Below are 17,305 nucleotides of genomic sequence, written 5' to 3'. Positions count from 1 at the left end.
ACTGTATTCACCTTGAAAGGCCCAGGAATTGTCCACTCCTTCCAACCTGAAATTAACAGCAACTCCTCTTTGCACACAACACCTGTGCAGATGGTGCACAAATGTATCACCGACGATAAGCACTGTGCGTCTCCCCATCTCGACCACCCTCACGACACAGTATTGGGACGAAATGATACCGCCCTTTCCTGTGAACCACACCCAAAATCCTATTTGCCTATTTCCCACAATTCCATTTGCCTTTCCACCCGGCTTATAATGGCAGGATGAGCATGTGCGCTTTCCTATCTACAGTGAGGGCCATGGCCCAGTTAGCACATACAATACTTCTTCCCTTTCCACGGTCACTTTTTGCAGCAGTACCCCATTGCGTGCTGTCAAATTTTCAAACACGCATGCAGCAATCACGTACAATACCTCTGGATGGCACACTGTCATTGCTATACACCACTCCATATTTACTGTTAAACACTCTCAGTACACGTTTTGTTTGATTGCAAAGCCCCTCCACCAGAAGCTTTTGCTAAATAATGCACAATTGCAGCATCCACAAATATCCTAAAACGCACCCACAACACAACATTGTAGCCCTTTCCACACCCACCACAGCACTATACATCCAAGCAAGCGACCATGTGGGCATCTAACATTATGCACAAACGTAACATACATAGCAGCACTTCTACCCAACTCCCCCACACCATAAAACACCCATTCACAAAAATGTGTCTCACTTAGCAGAGTCCAGAAACATACCACAACCTGCACCACCCCTATGCACTGCCATTCACAAAGTATTGTGTCACTGGCAACCTATGCACAACAGCTTCACAACATTGGTCCGACTTCAATAAATCTGCACTCAGCAGAGTAACCAACCACATATAAACTGCACTTCAACCATACCCACTTCTATACTCACATTACATACACACTGCACCCTGTGACCACACTACACAACTTCTCACTGCACCATCTCCTGCCGCACACCAAATACCAAATACTGTAGCATGTTGCAACTATCACCACAACCATGGAATGCACAATATAGGCTTTGCAACTCACTTCTGGTGCTGTAGCACGTCGACAATGTGCTCCACGCCCATTCTCCAAAGATCACCACCTTGTGCCTCATGCACTGGCAAACCTGCATTGCTCCAGTGGGTATGCTCCTTGCACACATTCCCTGCACCGTAATGCAACCATGCATGTCAGCATGTTACCAACTACTACTATGCACATACGCACCACTGGCACCAGCACTCCTATCCAACCTCCACACCGCAATGGACATGCACAGCGTTCCATGCAACAGTTACCCTAATGTAAAAACATTACACTGACTCCGGCACCACTACGCCCTCTCATTCACATACTATTGCCTTACCCACTTCCACTCACAAAGTATTGTGTCACTGCCAACTTAACCACTAAATGTTTACAACATTGCCCATACTGCAAGCATTGTGCACACAGCACACTATCCAAGCACATATAAGCTGCCCTTCAACCATACCCTCTACCATACTGACAGTATGCAAACACCGCACCCAGTGCCCACACTGCATGACTTTTCACTGCAGCATCTCCAACAACAACGCACCGCCATGGAGCTCTGCAGCAACAAATGGCAACAGTTACCATAATGTACGAGCCGAACACTCTCTCCTGCATCCCTGTGCACTTTCAATCACATACTATGGGTGTACCCACTTCCATTCACAAAGTATTGTGCCACTGCCAACCTACCCACATTCTGTTTGCAAAACTGGCCTATATTGACTGAAATGTGCTCCACAACCATTCCTTACATTTCACCACCCTCTAACTGATGCACAATAAAAAATGCATTACTGCCGTGGGTGTCCTCAAGGCTTAGGCTCTTGAGTGCATGGCCTATGGCCTACGGCCTTCGGCAATGCACCCAATAATCTAGGCCTTGAACACACCCACAGCAACGTAATGCCACCATGCATGTCACCATGTCAGCAACTATGACAATCCACATACACACCACTGCCACCAGCACTCCTACCCAACCTGTACACCGGCATGGCGCTATGCAGCAACAAATTGCAACAGTTAACATAACGCCCATGTGGGCCGCTAACATTATGCACAAACGGAACATACATATGTAGCAGCACTTCACCCCAACTCCCCCACACCATAAAACACCCATTCACGAACACTGGTCGCAATTAGCAGAATCCACAAACGTACCACAACCTGCACCACCCCTACCCACAGCTATTCACAAAGTATTGTGTCACTAACCACAACATTTTCACAACATTGGGCCTACTTCAACAAATCTGCACACATCATAGGCCTTGAACACACCCACAGCAACGTAATGCCACCATGCATATGACCATCTCACCAACTATGACCATCCACATACACACCACTGGCACCAGCACTCCTACTGGACCTGCGCACTGCCATGCAGCTATGCAGCAAAAAACTGCAACAGTTAACATAATGTACAAAGAAAACACTCTCTCATGTACCCCTGTGCACTTCATTAACATACTATGGGCATACTCACTTCCATTCACAAAGTACTGTGTCACTGCCAACCTACACACATTCTGTTCCGAACACTGGCCCTACTGCAACCAATCTGTACACACCAACTATGCAAGCACCACCCCCTACCTAATGCACAGTCAAACATGCGTTCCTGCGGTGGGTATGTTGCAGCCCTACACTCTTGAGTAAATTCCCTACACCCTATAGCCTATGGCCTTCGGCCATGCACCCAATAGTCTATTCCTTCCACAGACCCACCGCACCTTCATTTACCCATGCATGTCACCATGTGCCTAACAACCACATTCCATCTGCAGCGCACAACCACCCACGCTCCCACCCAAACTATGTCATGTGCAATTCAGTCCCTTTCCGCAATTGACCTGCCACCACTCACCACGAAAAGAGGTTGCCGCAAACATCTTGCGGCAGAAGCTATGGGGCCGTTACAACAGCTGCCTCCAATCACCACAAAAAGTACTTGCCTGAGTATGTCAAATGAACCACTTCTCACTCACCCACCCGTTCCCTCCTTTATTGCCACAAACACATTCCGTATCGTACATTTTCCGGACCCTTCCGCTGCCGCACTGTCCTCCGATACACCATGGCGTCTTTCCCCAAAAAATGTTGATGCACACCACGCTTCCCTCCAGCCAACCACCGGCCACGTCCAAACTTCTCCGACAGCATGCCGTAAAGCGAGCCAATGACACTTCTGTCCGCGGTGCGAACATGGAAAGGGGTTTGTGGAGTGGACTCCGATATGACTTATTTTTTGGGATGCGCATTTCAGTTCTTTGCAACAAAAGTACTGGTTAGATTTCCACCAAACACACAAAAGTACTCTTTCCGACCCAAGCCCCCACTCCTGCCACAAATATGGCAAAAATCCGGCCAGTCGTTCGGGCTGTAGCCGTGTGCAAAGTTTTTCCCCTTTCAGTCTATGAAAAAAATTATAATTTGGGACCGCCCCTATAACTTTGCCCCCCCAGCACGAAACCTTACGCAACTTGACGAAAAAATTCAAAGCCGGCCATATACTTTGTTTGCAAAGTTTGGTGAGGATTCGTCCCGGGGGAGCAAAGTTATGAGATGCCGAAAAAGTGCTCTTCCTATGAGTTTAGCAACTTAGCCATTACTACACGCCCGCTACCGCGGGCTGTGCAGTATACACAGCCAAATGCAGTGAATGGGTTAACTTAAATACAATGCTCCCTTTCCCCGGGAGGACTGAGAACCTGTCACACTTGCCTTTTGGGGATCCAGAGGTTTCAAAGAGTGACATTCTGTCCTCGCTCACTCGCTATCCATTGCCTGACAACACAAGTTCTCAAGGTGCCTCAACACCCTTCCCAGAGCAGAGGATGCTTCACCAGTTTAATGTCCTGCCACCACTCTTCTGCTGTCATACCATCCTTGCCAATGACACACGATGTGACTTATGACAGCGCTTCCTTTTTAATGCCCTGCCACAGAGCTGCGAGGGAAGACATCAGCTTGAATGTTGAATTATGTTTTGAATCCATAAATCTCTGTGTGGGACAAGTGTTGTCTTTTTCCAAGGATTTGCGGTCTTTCCCTGATCTGATGGGCAGCCACAATACATCTTGAATTTTCTCGAGTGCTGCTTTTGAAAGTGGAGACATTTTGTGGCTCATTTATCATATGTTGATGGTATATACACCTTTAAAGGACTATTTTGAAATGTTCAGAATAATTGAAACCTCAATGGTACACTATTGTCTGTATTTTGCCACATCTGAGTCTATGTCAAGACCAGAGGCTCGGATTATGCTCACCTCTACTCTTTACTTCTCAAACAGCATTATTCAAAACAAAATATAATCTCACTCAATTCAAGGAAAAAAAGTCAACATCCAAAATAACAGTGTTGTATCTGAGGATGTCTGAGGATGTCAACCTTTCTCCCCTAGGGGGAGATCTTTCCCATGGGGCCAGGGCGGTGCGTCCACAGTACACAGTACACAGTCCACAGTAAATAGTCCCCCTGGGGGTGGTGCACTGGGGGAGGATCACATGGGAGGATCACATGGGAGAGGATGTCCCTTATGGGATTAGAGATGACCATTCCGAGAGAACAAGTATTCCTCTGCTTTAATAGACCCTCCGCTCTTCCCCAAGCCAAATTCTCCTTCCCGGGGCCCAATCAGTTCCAATATATTTTATTGTGCGGTCAACCAACCTGCTAGGTTAGACCTGATTCATGGCTATGAAGTTAAAAACTGTTTCCCATATAGCTCCAATTCAAACACTGTGAAGAAGAAGATGAACAGGAGTATGATGATCACTCCAGAGAACCAGAGTGAACAATCTAGTCTATCACCACATTTGATTGGTCAAAGGAAATACTCATTTGTAGAGGGAAACCAACATAGTGAAAGTGGTTCTATGTTCTTTCAGCACCAGGTAGTTTTATGACTGCCTTTCTAACGAGTACATAATTACGAAAAGGGTCATCAAAACTTTTTTTTGGGGGGGGGGGGTTCCCTCCCAAGCCCCCCTCGGCCACCTATTGTTAACTATTCCTGACCCCCGCAACCCCTAATCTGCCACTGAGAGGAGAAACCTGAACTACAAGTTGACGGATGAGGACGCTGAAGACGGCAGAGAATGCACAAACACTGCCGTAGCCTCAGAGGGAAGCACCACTGCAAGGAGGTTGCGTACCAGAGCGACAGGTGCGCTGGCAGACAGAGAGGTGCTGGAGGTCTGGAATGAATTGGGGAGTGGCTGCAGAACACAAGATAAGAGGTTCTGGGACCCACACCTATATGAGAGTGAGAGAACCAGAGGGTCTGGGACTCTAAGAGAAGCAGAGGCATTACATAAGGGAGCATATGCTTGGCAGGATTGTGAATCAAGCTTGCAACAGAACATTGCGCTTCTGGGACACGCACCCATATGAAAGCAAGAGAACAAGAGAAGCAGAGATAGTCTGCAAGAAGGAATACGCGTGGTAGGAGAGTAAAGCAAGCTATTGCCACCGCCCATTGTGAGTCTGGGAAAGTAGAAAGAATCTAGGGGAAAGGAGCAACCCCCTAATCCTTGGAGTTGAACTTTGCAGAACTTGTCATTTGTTGTTTTGATCACCAGAGACACTGGGAACTTTTATGTTGGCAAAAACTGTCATTACCACTTTTTAGCTGGAAGAGAAAATCCAGATCTACGTGATTACCGCTTATTGGGAAATTGCAAATCCGAAAATATCAAATTGCAAAATCCTGCTGCACGTTGATCACATAGATCACGCTCTCCGCCATCCAGCATGTGTGCCGCTGAGCCATCCAGCATACACTAGCCCTCCCTAGAAGTGTGCCGCTGAGCCATCCAGCATACACTAGCCCTCCCTAGAAGTGTGCCGCTGAGCCATCCAGCATAGACTAGCCCTCCCTAGAAGTGTGCCGCTGAGCCATCCAGCATACACTAGCCCTCCCTAGAAGTGTGCCGCTGAGCCATCCAGCATACACTAGCCCTCCCTAGAAGTGTGCCGCTGAGCCATCCAGCATACACCAGCCCTCCCTAGAAGTGTGCCGCTGAGCCATCCAGCATACACTAGCCCTCCCTAGAAGTGTGCCGCTGAGCCATCCAGCATACACTAGCCCTCCCTAGAAGTGTGCCGCTGAGCCATCCAGCATACACTAGCCCTCCCTAGAAGTGTGCCGCTGACTCTTCTCTGTCGCTGCGCCGCCAGTTTCCTCGCCGTCTTGTTTAGATTATTAGTGTTAGCGTCAGACGTACTTCTTTGGGAACGACAGTGATGGACAAACATTTGATTTGATCTCCTGACAGCTTTTCTAGTTTTCTTTGAGGCAAGGACCCCCTCTTAGCTTTAGGGAGAGAGACGCTGTTTTTCCCAACCCTTTTTTCGTTAATAAAAGTTGATAGCGTGTTTAACTTCACGTGCTATTCCCATTCAATCACGCTCCAATACTGCATTACTGTCTCTGCCTGACCAGCCCCCTCCTCTTTTGTTGCTGTGCCATTTATTAATTACTCAGTGTGTGAGAGAGTTTGATTACATGTTTACATTTTGATTTAATTCGGTTACGCGCGACTGCGCGACTTGCTCTTAATACTTCTAGTTGATAAGCGCTGCTGCAGGTGGGGTTGGCGGCTGCAGATGCTTCGCTGAGAGGATTCAGCCGGGCGCCTGTGGCGTGGGGCAAGGGCAGTGGAACAGTTCCGCATTGGCACGGGGCCTCTGGTCAATAGCTGAGCACAGGGGGCTGAGCGGTGTTGTGCGATGAGACACACAGTTCCGGTGCTCACCAGCACACTTCCGCCTGCGTAATCCTGAACCCGGGTGTCCCAGCTACAACGAATATAAAGGAAAAGCTAATCCCTTCAGTGCATGCGAGCAACAGCTCCACAGCAGCAGCTAGGCCTCAGCCCATATCCCAATTCAGTGGTCACCTGCCACCGTGGCAAACAGACGCAGTCCCAAGTTGCTGAATGGGCACGGTCCCAAGAGTTCCTTCTGCTAACAGCAGCTGCCCAGACCCGCAGAAGCAGTGGAATGGGAGCAGGCCCAGGTATCGCCTGCAGTTACCCAGTGCCCAGGTTACTGATTGTCACCAGCGACCAACTACAGGATGAGTAGGAGAGAGCATAGCTCCAGCAGGGAGTCAGAAGGGTCGCACACTGGGTAAAGGCTGCACCCCCTCTATGGGCCGCGTCGTGCATCAGGCCATCTGCCCTGGCTTAAAGCCATTCAGCAGGCAGCAGAGCGTAGCAGAGGAACCCCTGGCATTTTCACAAGGCATGAAGGAATGGAGGCGACCCGCCCCCTGGGAGCCTAGGTTTGGTTCTGACAAAGGGGGAAGATCCAAGGCCTGCAGAGCCCATATCGACCAGAGGCCTCCCCACCCCCGTGCTCACCTCATGCAGCAGTTCCAATAGAGCAAGGTCAAGGGACAGAAGGGGCAGAGGTCGCAATGATGTAACATCCAGCTCATGCGAGCTGGAGGAGGATAGTTGGTTAGACCGTCTGATCAGAGTGCAGAAGAGAGGGAGGCATCCTCCTCTGGGACAGCGCAACAACACAAGGCGGTGAACAAAAGGGCCAGGGCAGATGACTAGGAGGATACGTTTGACCAGGACAACTTGGTACACCCCAGCTCAGCCGAGTACGAGCCGCCACCGAAGATTGCAGCTCATCTAACAAAACGCCTGTGCTCTCCATTAGACAAGGAGGCCAGACCTCATTTAGCTGACAAAAGAGCAGCTACCCGGATATCAATGAGTGCATGCTCACCTTTATGGTCCGCTATGGGGGAGACGTAAATAAGGGCCTCGACAGGTCCTGGCGATCTTGCCAGGAGAAGGCGCTAGACCTGGTCGAAATGTTGACCAAGATCTGGCAGCTCCCGTAGAGGCAAAGGAGCAGCAACAACCCATAGACCTGAATCTTAGCGGGCTGGACGCAGCAAGCTATATGTTTGCTAGGGAATGCAAACTGCATCCTAGCCACCGAGTGGAAGAGTTCGAACTTAGTGAAGATCGACCCTAAACTTGGCGAACTCGCCTTCTCAGAAGCAGCTACTTCCGCCAAGGAAAAGCTACATGGAGATGCTTTCATTAAGGACATAATCAGAGTCGCCAACACTTACCCAGCACTGATAAGGTGCAAGTCTCACTAAAGAAGGTGTTTGGCAATACGATTTTTGGGAGGGCTGGCAAAGGCTGGGGAAGGGGCTGCTTGGCCAGCCGGTCTTCATACGACAGGCCTGGTACTGGAAGTGCCAACTGGCAAAGAGCAAAACGAGCGAAGGTTCTAACCCCTTCTTACCTTCTCAGGGGAAAGGGAGAGAAAGAGCCTGGCGATACAGCAGAAAGCAGCAACCTTCCAATACAGGTGAGAGCAACGCCAGCGTTGCACAGCGAGCCTACAAGCGCAGAAGTTCCTCCTGTAGGGGGCAGAATAGCGCAATGCTCAGAGAAATGGCGGGAACTCACCAGAGACGCATGGGTACTAGAAACCGTTCAAGGCTTCTGTTTAGAATTTTATCAGCAGCCAGCGCAGGCGCAACTACCAAAGCCCATAATCTTTTCCAAAAGAGGACAAGCATCTGCTAGGGATAGAGATTGCACATCTGTGGCGCAAGCGAGCCATCGCGCAAGCGAGCCATCGCGCCAGCAGCGGTCAAGCCACAAGGCTTCGTGAGTAACATGTTCTTGGTAAAGCGGAAGCTCAAGCTGCAACCAGTAATAAATCTCAGGGCACTAAACGCTTTTCTAGCGTACCAACACTTAAAATTGGAAGGGAATCCCTTTCTGCTGGACATTCTCCAGAAGGGTGATTGGATCGCCCGAATATCTCTCAATGCCCATAGCACTGAATTATCGCTGCTTCCTGCAATTTCTATGGCAGGGTCCGAGATAGGAGTTCACATGTCTCCCCTTCGGGCTTGTGTCAGCATCTTGGTGTTTCACCAAGATCGTGAAGCCAGTGTTCGCCGAGCTCAGTGAGCAAGGCATCTGGCTCATAGTTTACCGGGACGATGTGCGCTTAATGTGCCAGGACAAGCAACTGTTACAGTGGCAAGTGGGCAGAATGACCACTGTGGGATGTTTGAACCCACTCATCCAAGCCCTACAACATTGCTGGCAGCAGAAACATCATAATGGCCACCGGAAAGCATGCTGCTCACCAGAGATCATCCAAAAATGCGCAGTAAAAATCTGAAAAATAGGCTGCCACCCACTTTTGCCATGCCAGTGAACACAGGAGATCACTGCCTAGAACCACCATTGGGCTACACACACAGTAGCCTGAAACCATTTGGGAATAGCAATACTGATTGCCAAAAGCAACCCAGAGCGGTTGGGAATTCATGTTCTTGATCGTCAAAATTGCTAAAATCATGGCTCACAAAACCACCAAAAGGATACAACTTCTTGTTGGGTGTTCTACATTACTCCACTGCAAGAATCCACATCCATACAATATCAGCGAGAATCCTATGCTACCAAGCTAAACCTCCTTTGTAAAGATATTAATTCAAGACAGCTATCAAAAATGGGTGCAATACCAGTGCTTGCCACTGACCGGCGCTGGTGATCTAAATTCTGACAGGAGACTTGTACTTCAGGAGCTAAACAGTAACCTGAATTAGCTGAGACTTCAAAGGCTGGCCGTCCCCGGGAAGCCTTCACACCTAGTCTTCTCAGCAACAGCACAGGAAATCACATGGTCCTGTTGATTGAGAGGGAGGGGATTTTCTCTGCAGCCTGGAGAAAGGAACAATAGACTCTTTCAATTGAATAGAATATGTTGATTTGGGTGTGCCTGTACAACACTGCTCTGGGGGAAGGCAAGACATGTGACCATTCTGACTCACCAAGTTTCTAGGGGCGGAGACAAACGACTGTGGATTCAGAGAGTCCAGCAAATATATGTTTTATGAGAATACTGATAACTAATTATACCAAGCGGACAAAAAGGTACAATTTGGAGATTCTTAATATGAATAATTCACTCACAGTTTGAGACAAAGCTTGATGCTGTAGGATGCTCTGAGACCAAACCCCATAATTATTAATATTGTAGACACTGGGTTTATGCTAGAAAAATGAAAACATACAGTAATATGCGCAGAGAGGGTGTGTACCTCTGGGTAAGATTTGACGCAAAACCAATATTGCGAAACCCATCAAAAGCGCACAATATTATCATTTCTGAACCCAAGCTTGTAGAAACATGTGACTTGAACCGAACTGTACCTTAAGCAATCTGTCATGCAATTTAGGTAATATTAACAAGTTGGGTATATTGTAAATATGTGTTTTATGAAAAAGAAGATATGCTGTACGGACACAAAGGGGAGTGTCCTTTCCTTGAGCCATAAACATGACCCCTGATGACTCATTCTGACTCACCAGTCAGGTCACAGAAAATCCTTTAACCTATCAGGATCCTCAGAGGGTTGGGCATAGAAAGTCAGCCTTCCCACCCACTTTCAAAAGACATAAAAAGAGACTGCTGAGACCCAGATAGGGACTTCATTTTCCCCTCTTCAATCGATTTCTTGCGCAGCACTTTGCCGGACCACTTCAAACCCAGACAATATCCAGAGACCAGAACTTAGAATCCAGACTCCAGAACTTAGACTTCAGATTCCAGATAGATCCAGAGACCAGACTCTAGAACCCATCTCTAGAACCTTAAGCAAGGGCCTAACCCAAAAGCTGATCTCCTCTCAGCAGGCCTCAGAATCCAGCAACCTAACTAAACTAATCAACAGCCGGGCGAGCTGATTGATTCTGGCTAGAACCCGGTGCCAGAACCAGAACCAGACCCAGAAAGCAGAGTTGTATCCAGAACCCATCAGACCCAGACCAGACCGCTGTGCAGTGCCAATAGCAGACCAGAGGCCACGCTGTGAGCAGAACCAGTGCCAGAGACCGTCCGGTGGTGAGAGTGCAGTCCCAGGCCCATTCCAGTCCAAAACTAGGAGTGAGTATTCAGCCAAGAACTGTACAGAACCAATATCTTAGTTTAAAATAATCTTATTCAAACCATTTCAACCTGTCCAGAACTGCATAGAAATCGTGTGTCCATTCTGTAATTTCCAACCTGTAAAAGCGGCAACTGTCATTCTGAAATCTTGACTTCATTTCCGAAAATCTACCTCCACAAAAACATCCGTATCTTTTGAACCGTATGTCCTAGAAGCAAACCTTCCAACTCTTTATAGTTTTTCCGTAATCGTGGTTTACGCACTCAAAAGTGCCACGAATTGCAATTTGGCTCAATTTCACCACTTGTAAAAATCGATGCTTCTTGCTTTCCACTGCTGAAATTCGTTTTCACTCTGATAATCATTCATGAATCATTGCTAGTGTTGACCTGAACTAATTCAAAGTAGCTGTCACCTACCCTGAATCTCCTGTAGGGAATTAAAATCATTTTAGCATAATTTTCACTTCATTGCAATCACATTTTAAAGTATTTTTGCCTGTTTAAAAGCATACCGGTTTTCTCTAAGCTTGCTGGGGGGAACTGGAGTTTGAACTGCATTTGTTTGTATTCCTGAAAACTGTGTGCTCTCCTTTCCATCTCTTTATATTGCCTAAGTGGGGGAGTAAGTTGTCACAAGGGAAAAAGTGATCATATTATCTCTTGTTGAAACCATATCAAGTTTATTTCTGTGCTGCATTCTTTCCCATCTTGCATTTCCTTGAAACCATACAAGTAGTCTCTGCTACCTCATTCTTTCTATACCAACTCCTCATTGATTAAAGAGAGTGTGCTCTTGTTATATTACCCATTGTTGATCACTATTATATTCATAAGTGTGTTATCAAATATTAATTTATTCATAAACGTGTGATATATATATATATATATATATATATTGTTTAATTTTTCCAATAAACCTTTTAATTTGCAAAACAAACCTACTTCTTGGCTCAGTGAGGTCAGGGGGATTCAAAGAGAGGGGTGTTATATAAGGGTTCATCATCCAGATTTAAGAACTTGACATCCAAATATATAAATAAGGGCTTCCATTGGGCATCCCAGACTAGGCATTGACTTAGTTGGATTGCTGGATCTAAGTCACTTACACCACTCTACTACAGGAACTGGGATACCCAATTAACTGGGAGAAATCAAGCCTTGTTTCGTCTCAGTCAATGGAGTTTCTAGGCTTCGTTGTGAACTCAGTTTATGGGACACTCAGTCTACCCCTGACAAAGCCCAATATGATCAAGAAGGAAATCAGGACGTGCATGGAGAATTAGTTGATCTCGTCAAGGGAGCTGCTGAGGTTAGTGGCCCGGTTTGCATCATCGATCAAGGCGATATTCCCGTCCCTCTCCACTACTGTGCACTGAAACTCCTGGAAATTCAGCACCTCCGCAGGGGACTCTCATTTGTATTTGTATTAGTATTTATTTATTTGTAAAGCGCAGCCAAGCCCTGAGGCATCTAGGCGCTAATCATACAAGTTACAGTTACAGTTTACACAAGCAGGTAGATACAGTAATAACATATAGTAATAGTCATGATAGTACACCAATTGTACATGAAAAGTGTATAGTCATATGACATAAATTACAGCAAATATTTACAGAATAATACAGATAAGCAGGAGTCACCAGGCAGAAGTAATGTATATGCAGCAGGAAATGATACTAACGTAATGATTAAGTCTTGTGCGAGTCATTGAGATTGAGAAGTGGAGCGGGTGGGCTAGGGTCTTGCTTGCGGAGCCACTCTTTGGTCTTAGTGCGAAATAGGGATAAGGATGGTTGCTCTCTTATCTATACAGGGAGTGCCTTCCATTTCTTAGAAGCTAGGACTGGGAAACTGCCTGCCCCAGCACGTTGTTGGTTAAAGCGTGTGATGTAGACACAGTGCGACTGAGCAGATCTGGTGGGTCGTGCTGCGGAATGACGTGCAAAGGTGTTAGACAAGCGCTTGGTGTAGAGGCACTTGTGTGTGAACGTGATTTCAAATCTATTCTTTGCTTGATATTGAGCCATTTTATAGTTTGTCTAGTCGCAGTAATATGCTGTTTTCTCGAAATGTTACATGCAGCTCCAGGGGTGTTGCTAGGTCTGGAAAAGATCCAGGGCTATGTCAATGTAGGGACTGTTGGGACCCGGGGCTAGCTAGCTAGCCTTTGGTTGTAGCGGCTGAACTTCTATCTGGGGCTACAACCAAAAGACCCGGGGCAATAGCCCCCTCAGTCACCCCCTAGCAACGCCTCTGTGCAGCTCTAATAGCGTTATTCTGCATAACTTGTATTTTGTTGAGATTTTGTTGAGAAGTGCCCAAGTAGAGCGCATTGCAATAATCAAGCTTTGATAAGACTAATGCTCTCGCTACTGAAATGCCGTTATTTGTCATCAAGTAAGGGCGGCAGGCCGTAATAAGCTTGCAGGTATATGCCCTGCATGAGGCTAAGGCATTAGTTTGTCTTGTTAGAGTGAGGGCGGAGTCAATATAGATTCCTCAAGTTATCACATCATTGGCTAATTTAATAATATTACTGTCAATATTGAATGATGTGAATATTGTACCTAATTTATTCAGTTGGCTGTTGACCCAAGGAGGAGCAGTTCGGTCTTGTCGTCGTTCAGACATAGCCCATGCTTTGCCATCCAGGTTTGTATAGTACTGTAGATGTCGTTAAGAGTCTTACTGTCTACAATGTGATCACCAGTAATTGGGATGAGTATGAGTATCTGGGTATCATCTGCGTAATTGGTGTACGTGACTCCCAGATAATCAAGTATATCAAAAAGAGGCTTGGTAAACACATTGTAGAGATTTGGGGAAACACAAGATCCTTGAGGAACCCCGCAAGTCAGTGGCATGGGTAAGGATGATGCAAAGGTGTAAAGACCCTCATGGATCTAGTACTAAGGAATGATTCTATCCATGTGTTTTCATAAGATTTTATGGTTTACCAGGTGAAATGCCGCAGATAGGTCGAGTAGTAAGAGTAAGGCTGATTTGCCCTTATGTTTTAGGTTCTGAGTACCACTCCCCCCAGAAGCGAGGATGGAATTGTCCTGGTGGCATACCACATGGAAGTTTGGAATGGGAGAGCAATTTGTGGATCCTCCCTGACCTAGTTATAGAGTCGGACGCTAGTCGTTGGGGCTAGGGGCTTGGGGCTGGGGAGCCCGTTGAGGGAAGATGACAATCGGGGCACGTGGTCAAAGACTGAGGATGGTGGGTGTCTCGCAGTCTCAGGGGGCACTTACCATAGAAAGTGCAGGTGTCACAGTTATTCCACCCTTCACTAGTGCCATGACTCTGAAGAGAACAGACTGGAGACAAACCTAGACCGCCTCTTTATTTACACCCCTCGTGAATTTTCCTGTGATGGCAATGCTGGGTGTGACGCAGGCATGTCAAGGCAGATAAAACTAAAATAGCCTTCTGTCTGCGTTAGTACATTATTTTTAAACCTCACAGTCATTGCAGGCTTTTCACATGCATGATGTCACTTCCTGTGACCTCATCAGAGTCAATAGTCATTTAATATCTCTTATGTCACCAAGAGTGGCAAAGGTCATGTGATCTCACTTACTGGATGTCATGGGAAAAGTGATGTCACTGCTGCTACCCTGGGCATTTTGGTGAATTGCAGTCCCTGAAACGGGACCCCGGAGACGCTGCCACAAGAGCACTGAGTGCTCCTGCGAGAGCTGGAGAGACATAGCTGATAACTGAAGAGCAGACCATCTTTTCATGCTGGACATAGCAGCAGACAGCACAGCTATGTTGCAGTCTGCCGAGCCTCTAGTGGGATTACCGGAGTACGGAAACAGACTATGACCAGAAAATAATACAGACAAAAAATAGCACTGGGTAGCGTGTGTCTGCTTCTATTCCCTGTTTCACACTGTGGCCAGTCTGCATAGTCCTACCACAGAGGTTTGGATGTGTCTGCTTCTATTCCCTGTTTCACACTTTGGCCAGTCCCGTAAACCTCCCACAGACGTCTGTACGTGTCTGCTTCTATTCCCTGTTTCACTTTGGCCAGTCTGCATAATCCTACCACAAAGGTTTGGATGTGTCTGCATCTTTCCATGTTTCACTTTGGCCAGTCTGTGTTTGCCTACCATAGATGTTTGGATGTGGCTGGTTTTATTCCCAGTTTCACTTTGGTCAGTCTGCGTAGTCCTACCACAGAGGACTGGGCGTGGCTGGTTCTATTACCTATATCTGTTTGGCCAGTCCACGTGGTCCTCCCAAATAGGTCTGGTGTGACTGGTGCTAGTCCCTGGATCACTATGACCAGTCCACATAGTGCTCCCACAGAGGTCGGCCTGTCGCTGGTTCTAGATCAAAATGGCCTTATGGTAAGGAAGTCATACCACAGATGTCTGCTTGTGCCTGGTTCTATTCCCTGTTTCACTTTGGCCAGTCTGCAAAGTCCTTTCACATAAGTTTGGATGTGGCTGGTTCTATTCCCTAGATCACTTTGGCCAGCCTTCATAGTCCTACCACAGACATCTGCATTTGGCTAGTTTTATTCCCGGTTTCAGTTTGGCCAGTCCACGTAGTCCTCCCACATAGGTCTGGTGTGACTGGTTATAGTCCCTTGATCACTATGGCCAGTCTGCGTAGTGCTCCCACATAGGTCTGGTGTGACTGGTTCTAGTCCCTTCACCACTATGACTAGTCTGTGTAGTCCTACCACGGACATCTGCATTTGGCTAGTTTTATTCCCGGTTTCACTTAGGCCAGTCCACATAGTCCTCCCACATAGGACTGGTGTGACTGGTTCTAGTCCCTTGATCACTATGGCCAGTCTGCGTAGTGCTCCCACATAGGTCTGGTGTGGCTGGTTCTAGTTCCTTGATCACTTTGGCCAGTCCGCGTAGTGCTCCCACATAGGTCTGATGTGACTGGTTCTTGTCCCTTGATCACTATGGCCAGTCTGCGTAGTCATCCCACATAGGTCTGGTGTGACTGGTTCTTGTCCCTTGATCACTATGGCCAGTCTGCGTAGTCTTCCCACATAAGTCTGGTGTGACTGGTTCATGTCCCTTGATCACTATGGCCAGTCTGCGTAGTCCTCCCACATAGGTCTGGTGTGACTGGTTTGGGTCCCTTGATCACTATGGCTAGTCTGCGTAGTCCTCCCACATAGGTCTGGTGTGGCTGGTTCTAGTTCCTTGATCACTTTGGCCAGTCCACGCAGTGCTCCCACATAGGTCTGGTGTGACTGGTTCTAGTCCCTTGATCACTATGGCCAGTCTGCGTAGTGCTCCCACATAGGTCTGGTGTGGCTGGTTCTAGTTCCTTGATCACTTTGGCCAGTCCGTGTAGTGCTCCTACATAGGTCTGGTGTGACTGGTTCTTGTCCCTTGATCACTATGGCCAGTCTGCGTAGTCCTCCCACATAGGTCTGGTGTGACTGGTTCATGTCCCTTGATCACTATGGCCAGTCTGCGTAGTCCTCCCACATAGGTCTGGTGTGACTGGTTCTAGTCCCTTGATCACTATGGCCAGTCTGCGTAGTCCTCCCACATAGGTCTGGTGTGACTGGTTCTAGTCCCTTGATCACTATGGCCAGTCTGCGTAGTCCTCCCACATAGGTCTGGTGTGGCTGGTTCTAGTTCCTTTGTCACTTTGGCCAGTCCGCGTAGTGCTCCCAGATAGATCTGATGTGGCTGGTTCTAGTCCCTTGATCACTTTGGCCAGTCCGCATAGTGCTCCCAGATAGGTCTGGTGTGACTGGTTCTTGTACCTTGATCACTATGGCCAGTCTGCATAGTCCTTCTACATAGGTCTGGTGTGCCTGGTTATAGTTCCTTGATCACTTTGGCCAGTCCGCATAGTGCTCCCACATAGGTCTGGTTGGCTGGTTCTAGTCCTGGATCACTAGGGCCAGTCCACATAGTCTTGAGAAGAACAACTGACACCACAAGCACACCCTATGTAAAAATGAATTCAGTATGATTGCAATGAAATGAAAAATTAGTATATCTAAGGATGTGTTTTAAGGTGCAGAGGAGAAGGATGCAACCTTGACACTTAGGTTGCGTGCTATACAGAAGATACAAAAAAAGAAAAGTTCCCTATCTCTCAGATGAGATTTGCCATTCTGGAAGTCATACACCCCCCATCAAGGGGAGGAGACCTACCAAAACTACTAGCTCAGAGAGAGCTTTTTTGGATACACAAACTCGATGCCATGTCCCCACTAGGGCTCAATGAAGAATACTACCTAGGTCCATTCATTTAAAAACAACAAATCCACATTTTTTACAAAACGTA

Source organism: Ambystoma mexicanum, chromosome 1q (genome assembly GCF_040938575.1).
Source record: "Ambystoma mexicanum isolate Mex_15411 chromosome 1q, UKY_AmexF1_1, whole genome shotgun sequence".
NCBI lineage: Eukaryota > Metazoa > Chordata > Amphibia > Caudata > Ambystomatidae > Ambystoma > Ambystoma mexicanum.
Note: the sequence above shows the minus strand (reverse complement) of the source record.